General features: G+C 35.8%; 1 non-coding gene and 1 pseudogene across 2 annotated transcripts; one reads left to right on the top strand and one right to left on the bottom strand.

Annotated features, from left to right (window-relative positions):
- Positions 1 to 831: 831 nt before the first annotated feature.
- On the bottom strand, positions 832 to 15,720 carry LOC147517476 (uncharacterized; annotated as a pseudogene). The gene is made up of 15 exons (XR_015213070.1): positions 15,604 to 15,720; positions 11,188 to 11,400; positions 10,936 to 11,110; positions 9,358 to 9,630; positions 8,893 to 9,027; positions 8,692 to 8,817; positions 8,399 to 8,443; positions 7,255 to 7,362; positions 6,206 to 6,347; positions 5,934 to 6,057; positions 4,562 to 4,636; positions 3,784 to 4,131; positions 3,599 to 3,691; positions 2,021 to 2,177; positions 832 to 1,355 (listed from the first exon to the last, which is right to left on the bottom strand). The product of XR_015213070.1 is annotated as an uncharacterized LOC147517476 (transcript).
- On the top strand, positions 10,352 to 10,463 carry LOC147517477 (small nucleolar RNA snoR136). The gene has a single exon (XR_015214690.1). It is a non-coding gene; the product is annotated as a small nucleolar RNA snoR136 (small nucleolar RNA).
- Positions 15,721 to 15,737: the final 17 nt, after the last annotated feature.

The following is a 15,737-nucleotide window of genomic DNA, read 5'->3' on the forward strand; positions in this document are numbered from 1 at the left end:
ACTTTGTAAGATCATCACCACAAAATATGAACTCTTATTCGCTGTGCAACTTGCCTTTTAAAAAGCTAAATGAATAGATGCAAAAACAATTAAAGAGATGACTATAATCCATATTTTCATTGCCAACTTCTTTTAATGTGTAACCCATGAGAAAACCTCACAAACCTTTTTGAAAAAACTGTTTGATCAGTGTGTTCGTTCGTAGAGAAAACCCTCGTACGAAACTCTTAAAAGAACCCCGGACACTAGCAATTTCTAAAAATCTCTGAAAAGAGTTTTCCACTTTAAAAACATCTCTAGGTGGTGGTAGTATATTTTTCAAATTTGAAGAAATTTTTTGAAAAATTGGGTCACAAATTTCGACCAACTCTAGGTAGTTGCAAATTCCTTAGCAAAAAACAATTCATGCGACATCACCACTATCGCGCAACAGTTGGAGTGTCGCATGTACAAATCCAAAACAACCCACGCGATATTAGGAGGGGCACACAACCATTCCAAAAAGTTAAAAAAAAAAAAAAAAAAACCCCCACACGACATTAGGAGTGACGCGCGACAGTACCACTAGCGCATGGTACTAATCAAAATCAAAAAAAAAAATTAGGACGACATTTGCAATGGCTCCGCAAATGTCGCTCTGCAACCGCATCCAAATTATTAAATTTGCAAACAAAAATGCGAACGAACAGGTGATGTAACTGAATTTGAAGCCACCTAGAGTTGGAATTCCGGAAAATTCAGAAGTATTTCTTCAAATTTGAAGATTTTGACAGGTTATACTACCACCAAGAGATGCTCTAACTAGACAAATAGAGAACCAATCCAAGCAAATCAAAACAAAGTATGGATCTCTATTATCTTTCTTGTTTTAAGTATACAATTTTCTCTATTATCTTTCTTGTTTTAAGTCTACAATTTTTCATGATACAGTCTTACTCCCCAAACCACATAATTTAATCTAAACAGCATCTTTGCAACAGGGAATATCTTCTGATCCTCGACTTTTACACAACAGACTTCATTGACAAGCATCATGCGTCATATTTTGGCCTACGGCAACACATTTGGCTGCGGCTTGACACACAGAACTACAATCTATTATTTCAGCAGCAAATTTCTGAACTCATCATTAGATTTGGGGGTCTCATCAGATTCTTTCTTTGGGTCACTATTGCTCCTACCGAGGGTTCTGACTACTGTACGAGGTACTGCAAACGTGTTTCTACCTCTAAGCTGGATATTATCTCCATGCCTATTCAAAATAGAGGACTGTGTTTGTGATGCTACCGACTCTTTCTTTTGGGAGCCAGACCCTTCAACTGAACCATCACTATTACTAGCAGGTCCTCTCTTATCTGCAAAAGAAAAGAAGGGAAAGTAAAATCACAGTAAGTAGATTGAACCACTAGAAATAAAAGCACAATATCGAGTTAATATAGAAGGTCAGTTTAGAATTATCTGCAAAAGAAGAGAACAGAAAAAGTAAAATCACAGCAAGCAGATTGAACCAATAAAAATAAAAGCACAATTATCGACCTAATATGAAAAATGTGTTTGGAATTAAGTGAAATGGGGGGTGCATGTCTAAACAATATGATGTCCACAAAATTTTATTTTCCTCAGCAACAAAAAGAAGCTATTATCAACATCCACACAATATTTGTTTCTAAAATCATGATAGCCACATTCTCTTCAAGTCACGGCACAATGCCAACCGTTAACTTAGGCGACAGTGAATACAACTTGTTGTGCATCTTGATGTTGGATGGTGTGCATCTCGAAGATGTATCATCTTGATGCACAATCAATGGTGTGCATTCAGCTGTGACTCACTTTAGCACAATCATGATATCCTTTTCTTTTTTTTTTAAAAAAAAATTATCTACCGATGGGTAATAAACACAATGTTAATATTGTCACTCTCTCATCCAGAGAACAAGCAACGGAAGACTTGTCAAATCAATATTATGTATACAGGTGAAGAAACGACTATGCACACAGACACACACAGACTAAATACCATGTTCGCTTGAGCTTCTTCCATAAGATTCTCTACCTTTCTTATGTTTTGGATCAGACTGAGCAATGCTCACTTTCTTTCCCAGTAATATCTGCTTATTCTTTGCTAAAGCTGCTACAAGATGAGTATCGTCTGCCAAATCTACATATGCCAATCCCTTGAACACAAAGATGAATACTGTGTCAGTGTATATAACCAGGATATCCCATCTACACTTAAATGATCATTTTAAATTTATTCTGAAAAGGAACAAAGAGAAGTATTATGAATGACAAGATGTACACGTATAACTTTAAAAAGCTATTCAGCTGTAGCTATTGCCATAGGATTAGGTTTTTGACTTCTCAGATTGGTTAAAAAAAGCACAGCTATTGTGGCTAACTCGAACTTTGATCTGATAAACCTTAGAATTGACAAGTAGCATGTCCAAACTAGTTTACCTGCACGGCTTCTATCATATGCTGCACTCTATTTCCCCAGAACTGTGTGCGCTTGACTTGACTTTATTCTAAATTTTAGTGGAATGGAAAAAATAAAAACAGTTAAAGATCTGCTTTCCCTTGTCATGTGGGGGAGAGATAACAGAATGGTACTTGTCACTTACAAGAGGAAAATTTGAGGTATCACATTTGGAATTCTCAGGCTTTCACCTTGAACACCACGTGAACGAAAGTCGAAAAATTCAGAAACCCAAACCTCAACTATATACATATATCCAAAGATTTGGACAGTCAGCAAATTTATATACATATATCCAAAGATTTGGACAGTCAGCAAATCTGGTGACTAGCATGTGTGCAAGCGAGGTTACTCAATTTCCTATGCATGCAAGATATCTTAGCTAAGCATTATCATTCGTGACTTGGGACTTACTTTCAACCCATGACCCTAATAGCTTTTCCTAAAATTATTAAGAAAGTCCAATACATTCTGACTCTGACAGTGGAAACCTAAAATGTGAAATCAAATTTACTACCAAAATTTTCACGTGAGACGTGTTATGTAGGCATTACCATAAAAATATGCACATATATACTAGTAATTCATGGTCATATCCACGTCCTGCATTATTAGTACAGAACATGTACATAATACGATGTTGTATTAAACTTAGAAATTGAACCATTTCTTCATAGACAAACTCAAACACACGGCAGGCTGTTCTATAAGCCTCAACTCACAGCATTTATTTAATGGGACCTCGTTGGAAATGTGAAAGCTAAATTGTGATCGTGAGTACACAATGCAATTTGTTCAGCTGACAAGTTTATGTGGTTGGATTTTGATTCGACAATCTTCCAAAAGCTATACTGATCAAATTCTAAAATTATGTCTTAGATATTATCCAAGTCCAAGATAAGAGGTAGTGAGGCACTGAATCGGTAGGCATATGTGATAATGCGAAAGAGAGCACTGTCAGAAGACATGCAATGCGGAAGGTGATTTATATTTGAAAGACATCCAAAGACAGACCATCATTCCACACAAATATATGATTAACAACATGCTGAATAACAACATGAAATCACACAAGTGCATCTGTGGATGGGCGTGTGTGTGAGAGAGAGAAAGAGAGACCCTTGACTTTCCGGTGAGCTTATCCCTCAGTAGACGAATAGCTGTAACATCACCAACATCACTAAAGAAATCACGCAGATGTTCATCCTTTGCCTGCAAAGGAGATGTTATTTACATCACGCAGCCGTAACTTATTGTGATTCGTAACAAAACTCAACTCAAAAGAAAGAATGAGGGCAACTTGCCTGAAAGCTAAGGTTAGAAAGAAAGACAGTGCACTGATCTGTATAGGTTTCTCTTGGAGCCGAGTATTTTATTTTCTGCTCATTCATGGTTTCAGGTTTGCCTAATTCCACCTTACTGTCTTCTGTTGATTTCTGACTTGTCTCTCTTTCAAATGACTTTGTTGAGTTGTGAGTTGTGCCTTTCTGCCTCTTTGGTGTTGGGAGTTCCTCGGTTGATCTGGCACCCATTTTTCTCTTCTGGGGAACTTTTTTTGAGTGAAGATCCTCCTTTTGAGCTACTAATGCAACACCACTCTTGGACTCCTGTTGTGACCTATATAACTTGAGTTCCTCCAATCGTGGTGTCACCTAAGGAAGACAATAAGGAGAATTATATTTCAATCTGAGATGGGAATTACACCAATTGAGATTGCACAGGCATCTGCAATAATATCATCTAATACACAAAGCAAAAATAGAGATCACAATCTAGGTACTTCAAGAAAAAAGGAACTTGTAGAAGCCCAACAAAATTTCTTGTTTAAGAAGAAATGACCATTCAAGGAACAATGGAGAATAAATAAAATCTAAATAAGCTACATCAAGTTAGGTCTCAATGTAGCAATAGCTTTCATACACAATTATTATTGTATAAGACAAATAGTTATGAACAATAGAGTCCTTGATAAGATTTTAGAGCAAAATATCCACGAGATACAAAAGAGACACAACACTGTCAACTAGAGAAAAGAAGCTCACTAATAAATAAAAACGGAGTTCTTTGACAAGAAGAATATACCTTCCTCACAGCATGATCATAATCGTCTAATGTACCAAATTCCTGCTCAAAGCGTACCCATGAATGGCATATGTCCTGAATGATTCTGTGTTTTTAGAAAAGGAAGGTATCATCTAATACATAATATACTACAGAAGTTCAACACTGAAATATTGAGATTCTGATGTTAGAGGACTTTGAAAAAATACAAAAACCAGCAAACTCAAGACACATAATATACTTGATTAAATTTGTGTGCAAAAAATATACAAATGAATTCAATAACCATGTGATTTTAACCTATTAACAAAGTTCAGGGAAGGAGAATTATTTACAATGCGCAATAGATTTAACACAACAAAGTAGACATCTACTTGATGTGATTGGTGAATGCACTCTTTGTCAACCTAGGAAGCACGGATACCAATACACGACACGGATACGCGGACACGGCATTTTAAAAAAATATAGGACACAGATACGTCATGGACACGTTTGAATAATATATATATATAAATATTTATAATTGAGCATTTTTCACCAAATTCAAATTAAAATGGCAATTCTACTTCATAAAATGACCAATTCAAACACATTAAACAGCAACTTACATGTATAACTTGGATTCACTTCATCTTTCTTCTCTTGCATCTCTTCTTAACTTGGATTTTATTTCACTTGTTTTTTTTTTATTGAAGTTCCAAAAAAATTTCTTGTATGTGTGAGATTACCGTCCCTTGCGTGTCCCCCGTGTGTCGGAAATTTAAAAATTAATTATAAAATCGGATACTCCAAATCACATATCCGACACGTATCAGACGCGTATCGGGGCGTATCCGTGTCGGACACATATCGGACACGGATACTTCACCCTTAGGGACGTATTGGTGCTTCATAGTTGTCAACAATCAAGATTCTTCTACTTTCTATCCACAACCCAAATTTCCCCTAGTAGTTAGCACCTAGTGAATTAATCTTACGATAAGTATCATTTACAAGGGTACACGTGTCAGTGTCAATGTCCAGCATTAGTAAAGTTCCTCCAAGTCCAATATATGTTGGATTAGTTAGGGGCAGCTGCCTTCATTGCAACCAATTTGTGATTGGCTCAATGGGCTTGAGCAAATCCCTCTGTCACTCACATCATGTCCCCCAACTCTTTCTTACTTTTTGTAATTTCCTTGACTGTAACTTGCTTTTTTTGACATTAACAAAAAGCCTTATTCATTCACAGAAATTAAAATATCCAGCCTTCAAGTAGTTGAGTCATGCTTAACTTAAACTTGCATCTATACCTCCTACAGTACGATAACTATTATGGGCATTGATCACAGGACTATTTACTTATAAGGAACTATGGTGAGTTTCTAGTGCGAGAAAGCCAGAATCATACCTCCGAACCAGTTCCAGTAAATTTCTTACTGTAGCATCTTTTGTAGATGCCTCTAGCTTCAGTTACATGGCCTGTTTCAATCTCCATTTTTATGTATTGTTTCCATGCTTCAAACATCGAACCACTGTACAAGCCACAGCCAGTCTGATTAGAAATAAAGCAGTGACGAGAAGAGTTCTAAAAAGAAGTCAGTTACCCTTTAACTTGGTTAAAGGGGTGCTTAAAAACGAAAACACTCAATTGTGGAAGCATATTGCGCTGTGATACTAGACCTGGTCTTAAGCAAGCTTTCCCATACTCCACGAACTCCAGCCAAATCTTTCCAAAACTCAACTCTAAACGAGCCCAATATTCATGCAGTAGCAATAAACCATCTGTATTTTTTAGGTGTGGGGAGAGGTAATCTGTAGCACGCTGCAAAAAGTCTACGCATTAAAATAAACCAATATTCACCCTAGCACACCAAAGGTAATGAAATATAAACAATATAATGAGAAATCCGTAAAAGCATCTTGAAGATGCTAAATTTTCAGGCTTGTCTTAGACATGTTAGATGGATCATGAAAGAAAGTTTTGGATGAGAAACTATTGTGTTGTTTCCATGTATATGACAAACTAGTATCTATCAGATACTATCTCGGATAACGAGAACAGTAGAACCCCGTTAAACTAACACGCACTAAGTTTATTATTATGCATACCCGACTTCGGCGAATGTACTAAATTAATAATATTCGCCAAAATTTTAAGATATTAAATTTCAAAAATTCCTCTATAGAGTTCTATAGGTCCCACTTACTACATCAATTAATAAGAAATACATATTAGACTAACTATGATGTGTAATGAAATAGCTTGCATGCTAGCTAGTGTCTAAGTTGAAGAGATTGAGGTTTGATTAAATACACCCTTACCATATGATAAAGATCATAAAAACCACTTTAACGTGTACATATTCTCTTATACAGAACTTGTTTTAAATGTATAAAGAAACATGTATTAAGGTGATATTATATGATCCTTAAGACCATAAATAACGTACATAATTTTCAGGAAAAAAAAAAGTATACACAAAAAGCCAAAATATATGGATAAATCAACAGCTACAAGTTAGTCGATTAATTAAAATGTTAGTTAATGGGTTAATTTGAAACCACCCCGCGTTTTGAAAATCAAGAGACAAACCCTACTATTTAACGGCTCCAGTCAATTAGTCAACCGTTGACTCTATATAAGTATATAAGACAATTTGATAACCCAATAAGTATATTACATGGCAGCAAAAAAGCAGAGTTCTGCAAATATGAAGCAAGAATCAAACCTGAAAGGTATCTCTAATTACAGAATAGTCCAAGAAATCATCAGTTGAATCAGCCAAATTGATCCTGCGCCTTAAGCCATCTATGCGAGTGAGGAACAAATCCAGATACTGGAACATAAATTCCACTGACACGTTAGTATGATTATAGCTCAAACATAAAAAACTTCGACAATACTCAAGACTACATACTGGAAGTCCGAAACAGCTGTTACTAGACAACAAAACAGGTCTTTGATTTAGTTGAATATTACATGACCATTATGTCTGACCATCCAAATAGCACCTACCAAAGTGATTGCACGACTGCTAAATCACCTATTTCACTTTACCAAAAAAAATCACCGATTTCTCTAAACTAGGTGCTAAGATTTACAACTTTATCATATAAACACAGATAATACAAGATTTACTCCAGCATCCCCTCAATATCATGGGATGAGACTGGTTAAATAACATATGGAGATCCAAAGTAAATTGAAAAATGTGACAGATATCTATCTCATCAAGTTTTCTTACAACAAGATAGGATACATCATGATTACAGTTAATCACTGAATGGAAAACAACAACCAGAAACACATTTATTGAAACAAACATCCACTGGTGGTGTATACAGAAGCCTGTAAACAACATGCAAATAAAACTCCACAAATTTTTTGAAATTGGTAAACATAAGCACAAGTAAACTCTTATTCAGTTACTTTTTCGGGTAGTTGAAGAGGGTTGTCTATGAGGTCTTCACGTTGAAAAAATGTAATGGGAGAAATCAAGTTTCTGGGTATTAATAGAGGAGAGAAGGGTTATAATCTTATTGATAGCTAGATGAAAGACATGATCCTAAATGGGGTTTATATAGGGAATAACATCATCCTAGAAGGTGTGGTGTGAAGTTTCCTGGTCCTTGGTGCTTCTTCTGATTTTCTTTGTGTTTGTTGCCTCTTGTGCATTCTTACCCATTCACCATGACAGCATTGTTCATGAGTCATGACCAACAACGAGAACCGAAATTGTCCAGCCATGTTCAATACCAAAAAGTTTCTTGGATATAAAGTTGAAGATAGAAAAAAGAATAATAAAGTTTAACTTACCAGTAATGACCAAAAAGAATTGTTAAATTTACAGACAGCACGACACCAATTCTTACCTCTTCGGAGCTGGAAAATACACATTGCAGGGATTGCTCAAAGACCTGAAACAGAAAGCATTCTGGGGTCTCAATATTTAACATTAGGTACAAAATTTTTTAAAAAATAGACTCAGCTGTTCTTTCTTTCTTTTTCTTTTTCTTCTTTTTATGGTTATAGCAATTACAAATAAGAGAAATCTAAAACAATTCTCTTTTGAGGATGCGCAACGTCATCCTCAAACAAGAAAAGTCCATGGATGGCCCTAATTGAAATATACTTCAGTAAAGAGATCATAAAAGCTAAAACATACAGTAGACATCAGTTCTTCAGAAGAATGAGCACGTTCCAAAGCTAGAAGATACCGAACCCAAAGTCCTCCAACCCAGGTACAGTTCCTGGTGGCCCTGGCATGAATATCTAAAACAATTTTGGGAACCTGAAACCAAAGGTAAATTGTTATTTCATGTACATCATAAATGTGCAAATTGATTTAAACTAGTTTGAGGAATACCTTTATTGTCTGGTCCACATATCGAGTATAATCAAGCCAGAGATCGCTTGAAACAGGAAATTCCGTGACAGCACACTCATACAGAATTTGAGTGCGAGCTGGGTCACCAGAAGACTGCTCAAATTTCAAATAAATCTGCAACATCGTATTGACAATCAGTTCTGAATAACTAGAGAAATAACAATAGCCTACATCCAAAGTGAAGATTTATCAGATGCATTTATATTATTTAGAAACAAAACTGAGAAAAACAATTCTTGATTTCTTCATCTAGAACCACATATATTACCCATTTTACTAGGAAGCTCAAGCAACAAAAAACTAATAATAGATAAATATGTTTGACCAGAAAATCAAATCTATGAACGTAAAGCATAAACGCGCATTACAGAAGAACACAACAGCGTAAAGGAAACATCTCCAGCTAAAACGAGACGGTACTGAAGCCATCAACATTTACCATACCATAAAATGCTGAAGCTTCTCAGCAGGTGTAATTTGCCCTGAAATATGTTCTTCATAACAAGCATGTGCATTATACATCTCCATGGCTTTTTGATATGATGAGGAGACATGAGGAGGAATCCCATCAGAGCTATTTGTGCTACCTTTAGGTGTATTTCCTAGTTCAGCCTCCCAAGACTTGTAAGCAAGAAGAACAGACCCTAATTCACAAAGTGGTACGGACAGATGTCGATGAAATAGACTTTGAATTCAATGGACCTGCTTCTCTTTTTCCTGCAAAACAACAAGAAGATACTTTTACATGCAAAATTTCAAAATAAAGGTTTGTATACTGGGTTAGAACTTAGAAGAAGAAGGTGTCACAACAGCCTCATATTACATAATAAGCAGACATGTATGTATCAATCTTAAGAAAGAACACAGGAGGTACACAAAGAATTAAACAATCATAAAATCAAATTGAATGAGTGGTATACTAAGCAAAGAAAAAATTGATAATTTTTTTTTGTATTTAATTATGTTTTAGAGTGGTGGAAATTAAGTCCTTATCAAAAGCAACCCATCCCATCTTCCTCCGTACTATTCATCCTCTTTCTCCGTCCCTAAGAGTGTTGGCCATTAGGAACTTCATATGGACGATACTGATGAGCATCATAGGTACCACCTGTAAAGATGTGGTTTGCTTGTCGAAACAGATGGGAAATTAAGACCTAAGAACACAAACACATCTAATATTACACATTTAGGGAATAGTTGTGGAACTTTGGGGATGAGAGGAAGACTTAAGGAAAAATGATTGTGTTGCGTTTCGGTGATCTTCATCTTGGGAGGATCCATATATACCTTAGCATACAAGACACTGTTCAATATGAGGGACTCACGACTAGTTAATGCATGATTCGCCCTAATGGTGTTGTTTCTTGGAATCTTGCTGCAACCTAGGCCTACGAGTTCCCCTCCCCCCCTTAAGTTCATTCCATTGTCAGCTCTGCGCCTAGCTTCCTACTTATACTGGAGTTGGGCCAAAGTGAAGCCAGATTAATGTTCCCCTCGCTATCCACTGCAGTATTTTCTGTGCTGTATTTGGACGTTGGGGAGTAACAATTTGTTACACTGCAATGCATATTTAAATAACGTCCAGACCGATAAAAAAAAAAAAGGAATGCAGACCAAAGCCCCAACCAGGATTTATTTTCTCTGGGGTATGTGGATTGGGGATTCAGTTCCATTTGCAATACTGTTGTGTACTCGGTCAGAACATATATTGTCGAAGGGAGAAGTGAAAATTTTAAGAAGTTAGCGTTGCTATTAAGGGCTTCCTTTGGTATATTGGACTAAAGTTTGATCATGTATAAGAAGGCAAGATTAGATGATCTTCACACTGATCCAAATAAGAAATTTCCTACATTAAAATGGAGGCTGATGCAACATATATTTGGAAAAGAATATATGCAGGTGTAATTAAATTAACAAAATAAAAATTGTCAAAAACCCGTTGTTAGACATATATAGAAGCTTGGAAGAAAAGTATAATAAAAATTAAGATGAAAAAGTTTAAACTGCATAAACACTAGTGACCTCAGTGTTGATGTGATCAATAGCATGAAGAATGGTTTGCTCAAATTTGATGTATGCCTCCCAGATTTATTGCCTTGAGTAACATGTAATCCAGCAGTAGGAAGAGGCGCTCAAACAAATCTCTGAGCTTTGATGGTGAAGAGTCGGCGCCATAGTGACACCAAAGAGGCACAGACTGCGCAAGCAACAGCACAATCAGCACTACAGGTGTAGAAGAAGTATAGAAATAAAAATGCAAGAGTGAAAAGTTACTAGATAATCACGAAGGGCACGGTCGTAAAGCTGTGTGATTGCATGGGTAGAAGAAGAAGAAGAGGTGAGGAGGGAAGCTTCGTCGTGGAGCCATTGAAACCAGAGGCTAGGGGATAAAGGGAAGAGCTGAGACATTGATTCCCTTGCCGCACGGAGTTTATCCAGCTCCCCAACTTTCCAAACAGCTTTTATGTACTGCCCAACAAATAATAACTAGTCTAATTAGATATTACTAGTAAATGAGCACGTGCATTGCACGTGCAAGTCATACAGTTAGTTTTTTTTTATTTAGAATAATAATGCCAAAAATTTAATATGTGAGTCTCAAATTTGAACGACAAAATAATAAGATAACCCTTGTCTAAACTCTAAAGTTGCATGATTTCGTTAAAGTTGTTTGAAGAAATTTCCTGTGCCAACGTAATAAATACATTTTTTTTTTTCATGTTAGTTATAAAGAATTAAGTAATCATAAAGCACAGACTCCCACAGAGTCAACAATCACCACCGCTGGTTGTATATTTACCACACATTCCGATTTTCTGCCCATATCCGTTTAGAATTTGTTTCCTTAGTCGAGGTTCTAGGTGTTTAAGTAGAATTTTCAAATGGTAATATCTGAATCAAGAATAAAATAAATAAGGCAGATTAGTAGGGCAATACTGATTCTCTGATATCAAGATTTTCACTATTCTGGGAAGTTACTATGAAGGTATTAAAATTGGCTTAGCCATCTAAATTTACAACCAAGTGAACCAACTCACGCGACTAACGACTATGTGATGGCATATTAGTATGTACATTTTTTCTAATATATATATAACAATTAACCCAAGTAGAACAATTAAATGAAAACCTACTTTTCAATTGGTTCCGGATCATTCACGTACTTTTGGGCTCTCGGGTATAGGATCTTGGTAGTTAGTATCAAGAGCATGCAATTCCACCGTGTCCACCGTGTCGACCAATTTCCGGCCAAAGATAAATGAGAAAGATGCGACTGCAGTTATGATGGTCAAGTCGTCAAGAGCTTTAGTTCAGAGGCAACTTTGGGTGGTGTACTTGAAAGTTTCTATGCTAATCAGTTTGATGATAGTTTGAAAGTAGAGGCATATGAGTGATGTTCAACTCACGACAAATGGGGACTGTGGTTCTTGTCAACATGTGCACGAAAGTATGAAAGACAATTTGGCAAATTCATTCTTTAACAGGAAAATGGAGACAGGTGAATGCTGCTGAAAGGCTTTGTGATCTCACAACATGTCAACATCTATGTGTGCACAGTTTTACACATATGCAAGTATCTAGGAATTCTCAAACTGACTCATTCTTATGGATCTGCATTTCTATATATGTAGCTTCTCTTCCCGCCATTTCATAGTTTCTCGGTCTATTTTGAAGAAATATACGATTTAATCTGTATGGTTACCATGTAATGAATTGGTGGCTTTGGCATTTGAAGAGCTTCCGGCTAGGGAACTTTGGAATCAAGAACGATGGCATTACCACCACTTTAGAGTTCTTTTCTCGTAATTTCCACACCTCATATCTATGTTTTGAAACAGTTGTATGCATCGGTTATATTTCTTTTCATTTCAATGTATCGATAGGTTCTATAAGCCATAGGGAACAACGTAACATAACTAAATTCTGTCTTTTGGGTTTCTTTCCATTGATTGGAATGATCTAATAGGTGTATATTGTTTTGTTGGATAGATATACCTTTAAACGTGTATTTCGGTTCTTTCTTTCATCCGAAGACAAAACGTCACCTCAGAAAAAGAATTTAGGCCGAACATTAATTTGAAGTTGTTTTGGTTGTCTTGGATATACTCAAGTGACTTCCCTTTGGTGGATATTTGGGTTTTCTGTTTTTTTCTCCTTTCGGGGTCTTTTCGCTAGTCGCCATCTGTATATTTTCTCCGGTTCTCCATTTGTTTCTATATTGATGCTATAGCAGAGGCCACTTAGGTTTTATTAGCCAAACATTCCACAGGCAACTTAATGCTTCTTTGCAAGTGTCGGGCATCTCAACCTATATGCTTATTTGATAGCCTCAAGTAATGCCGGTATTTTTGCTCTGCTTATAAACATGTATTTACATCTTCCAACATCTATTATTCTTGCATACAAAATCGGGTACTTGGGATCATATCCCACCCAATTTTGCCTAAATAAAAATAACGAATCATCGGTGCATGCATAGTAACACATATATAACATAGCAACCAAGGCCCAAAATTTCGATATCGGTTAATATATCGGTGTATTTTAAAACCGAGAGATATATCGGATATCTCTGGGTTCTTTGGTGACCACCCAAAGTTTCTAAAATATCGGATATCTCACCGATATATCTCGGATATCTCGGATCTCTCACGATATATCTCGGATATATAGGATATTTCGAAATTTCAATATTAAATTATTAACAATTGGTCAAAAGTCAACCGATATATATCGATTATTATCTCGAAATATCGATTATCTCGGCGATATAAACTTTCATATCGGAAATTCCGATATATCTCGGAAAAAAAGGGGTTCAATATTCGGTGGATATATCTCAGAAAAATCGATATCGGTGTACCAATTTACCGAGATATATCGGCGAGATATCGGATATCTCGGCGATATTTTGGGCCCTGATAGCAACTATCTTTGTTTAGAGTTCAAATGTTCAATGTTCAAAGAAAACGAAGAAAAATAATAAATATTAAAACAAAATAGAAAAATAATAGTAATACAGGAATAGCAATGAAGTAACAATGCTAATCTTCCCCCCCCCCCCTAATGTAACCAATGACATCATCATCTAGTATAGGCTTAGTTATATACAATAACTTTGATCTTGAAACTATACATATCAAAGATATGAAGGCCCGACGAACCAATAAACATCAATTATATATCCTCTTCAAAACAAATTTCTAATCTTTTAGAATTCGAAGTTCACAGAATCCGAGAGAAGCTTATGAATAAGAATAAGGTTTGCTAAAATTAATGAATTTGAACCTATATGATCTTCTACACATCAACGTTAGATATTCAAAACATAAAACTATATATAGACAACAAAAGGAAAAATAAATAAATAAAAGGGATAGGAAAAAAAGAACGGAAAGATCAAGTAAATATAATAATGAGACTATGGATGACTTGGCGCTCTTTGTGGAGAGTCCCATAAGCGAGATGTAGATCTATCGATCAACCTTCACGGGAAAAGATAGAGAAGGTGGTTATATAGTGAGACAATGTAAATCTTGTCATTAGTACAACCAAGCAAAATGTAAAGCAAACTCGGTGTTATAATCATGAAAAAAAAATTATGTAATTGAATAAATAAAAATTAATGTCTTGTGTATCTATCCTAAACATGTATCAATTAGACTTTTTCTTTTTTTACCTGTTCAATGTGAGTGAGCATTAGGTCTCCTTCTAGCCTGTAATCTACAGGAAAAACTTTAGTTGCTATGGAACCATTTGTGGCCTTATCCTTGATGTCACTATATTTATTTCAAAAATTAATGATGAACCTATAAGCTCATTCAAGATATTCTTAACCACTTGAGAATCACTTTCCTGTTTAAAGAAAAGTTTATATACCTAAATGAGATATATTCAAAGGAAAATAAGTTATTACTGAAACGTTTAATTGTAGATTTTCTTGATTTAAGCATCCCTCCAATTCATATGCCGGTGTTTAACAGTTCTTCCACTTGTCCAAATATGGCCAATGCGGACTCGAATTTGATATCTATCATTGAATGTCAATATCAATAATAATTGAAAGGGAAGTTAAGAGGTTCTTAATAAAATTTCATAGTTTTACCTTGCAAATGGAGATGGCATAAACTCATTACAGCTATTACACCAATAGCTATCACTTTTTCCAATATTTTTTTTCTTGGCCAAATATCAATCTAGTATCGCTCAAAGTGATTCTCTAAGAGTTAGCATAAAATAAGAGTGAACGATGTCTTTAGAAACGACAATGGTAAGTAAATCTCTAAGTAATGATTGATACTCATTGAACAAAATCAATCTATAATGAAAATGCAGCATTTATTACCAAGTAATGATTGAATAAGCAATAATAATGTCATACTAAACTTCTAAAACATTTACTGAATCAAGTCAATAGCTCCTCATAAGGCACCCCCAACCATCCGGGGAAATCGTCAAGCTCCAAAGATCCAATGAGTTCCCACCATTGAGTAGTATCCCTACTTGAATAGGCTATCCATTGAACCATCCCAACTTCACTCAAGATATGGGATTTGAAGAAACTTCATCCGAGACTCAAAATCGGATAGCTATTGAAAGATTCTTGGCAAGTATTTCCGCTAACCGGCACCACAATCTCATAATTGGTATTCGTTTCTTACTTGGGTTAGCATTATGCTCATTACTTACTATAACAGTTGAGAGGACATAGGTTATTTTTGGAGTCTCAAGTTCCCGGTTTCCATCCAAATTGAATAATCGCTGAGAGAGTTGCTCCCTTCGAAGTAGAACACAATGTGTCTCCATCGGCCAGGGGTAAAAAT

This window comes from Coptis chinensis, chromosome 2 (assembly GCF_015680905.1).
Source record: "Coptis chinensis isolate HL-2020 chromosome 2, ASM1568090v1, whole genome shotgun sequence".
Classification (NCBI taxonomy): Eukaryota; Viridiplantae; Streptophyta; class Magnoliopsida; order Ranunculales; family Ranunculaceae; genus Coptis; species Coptis chinensis.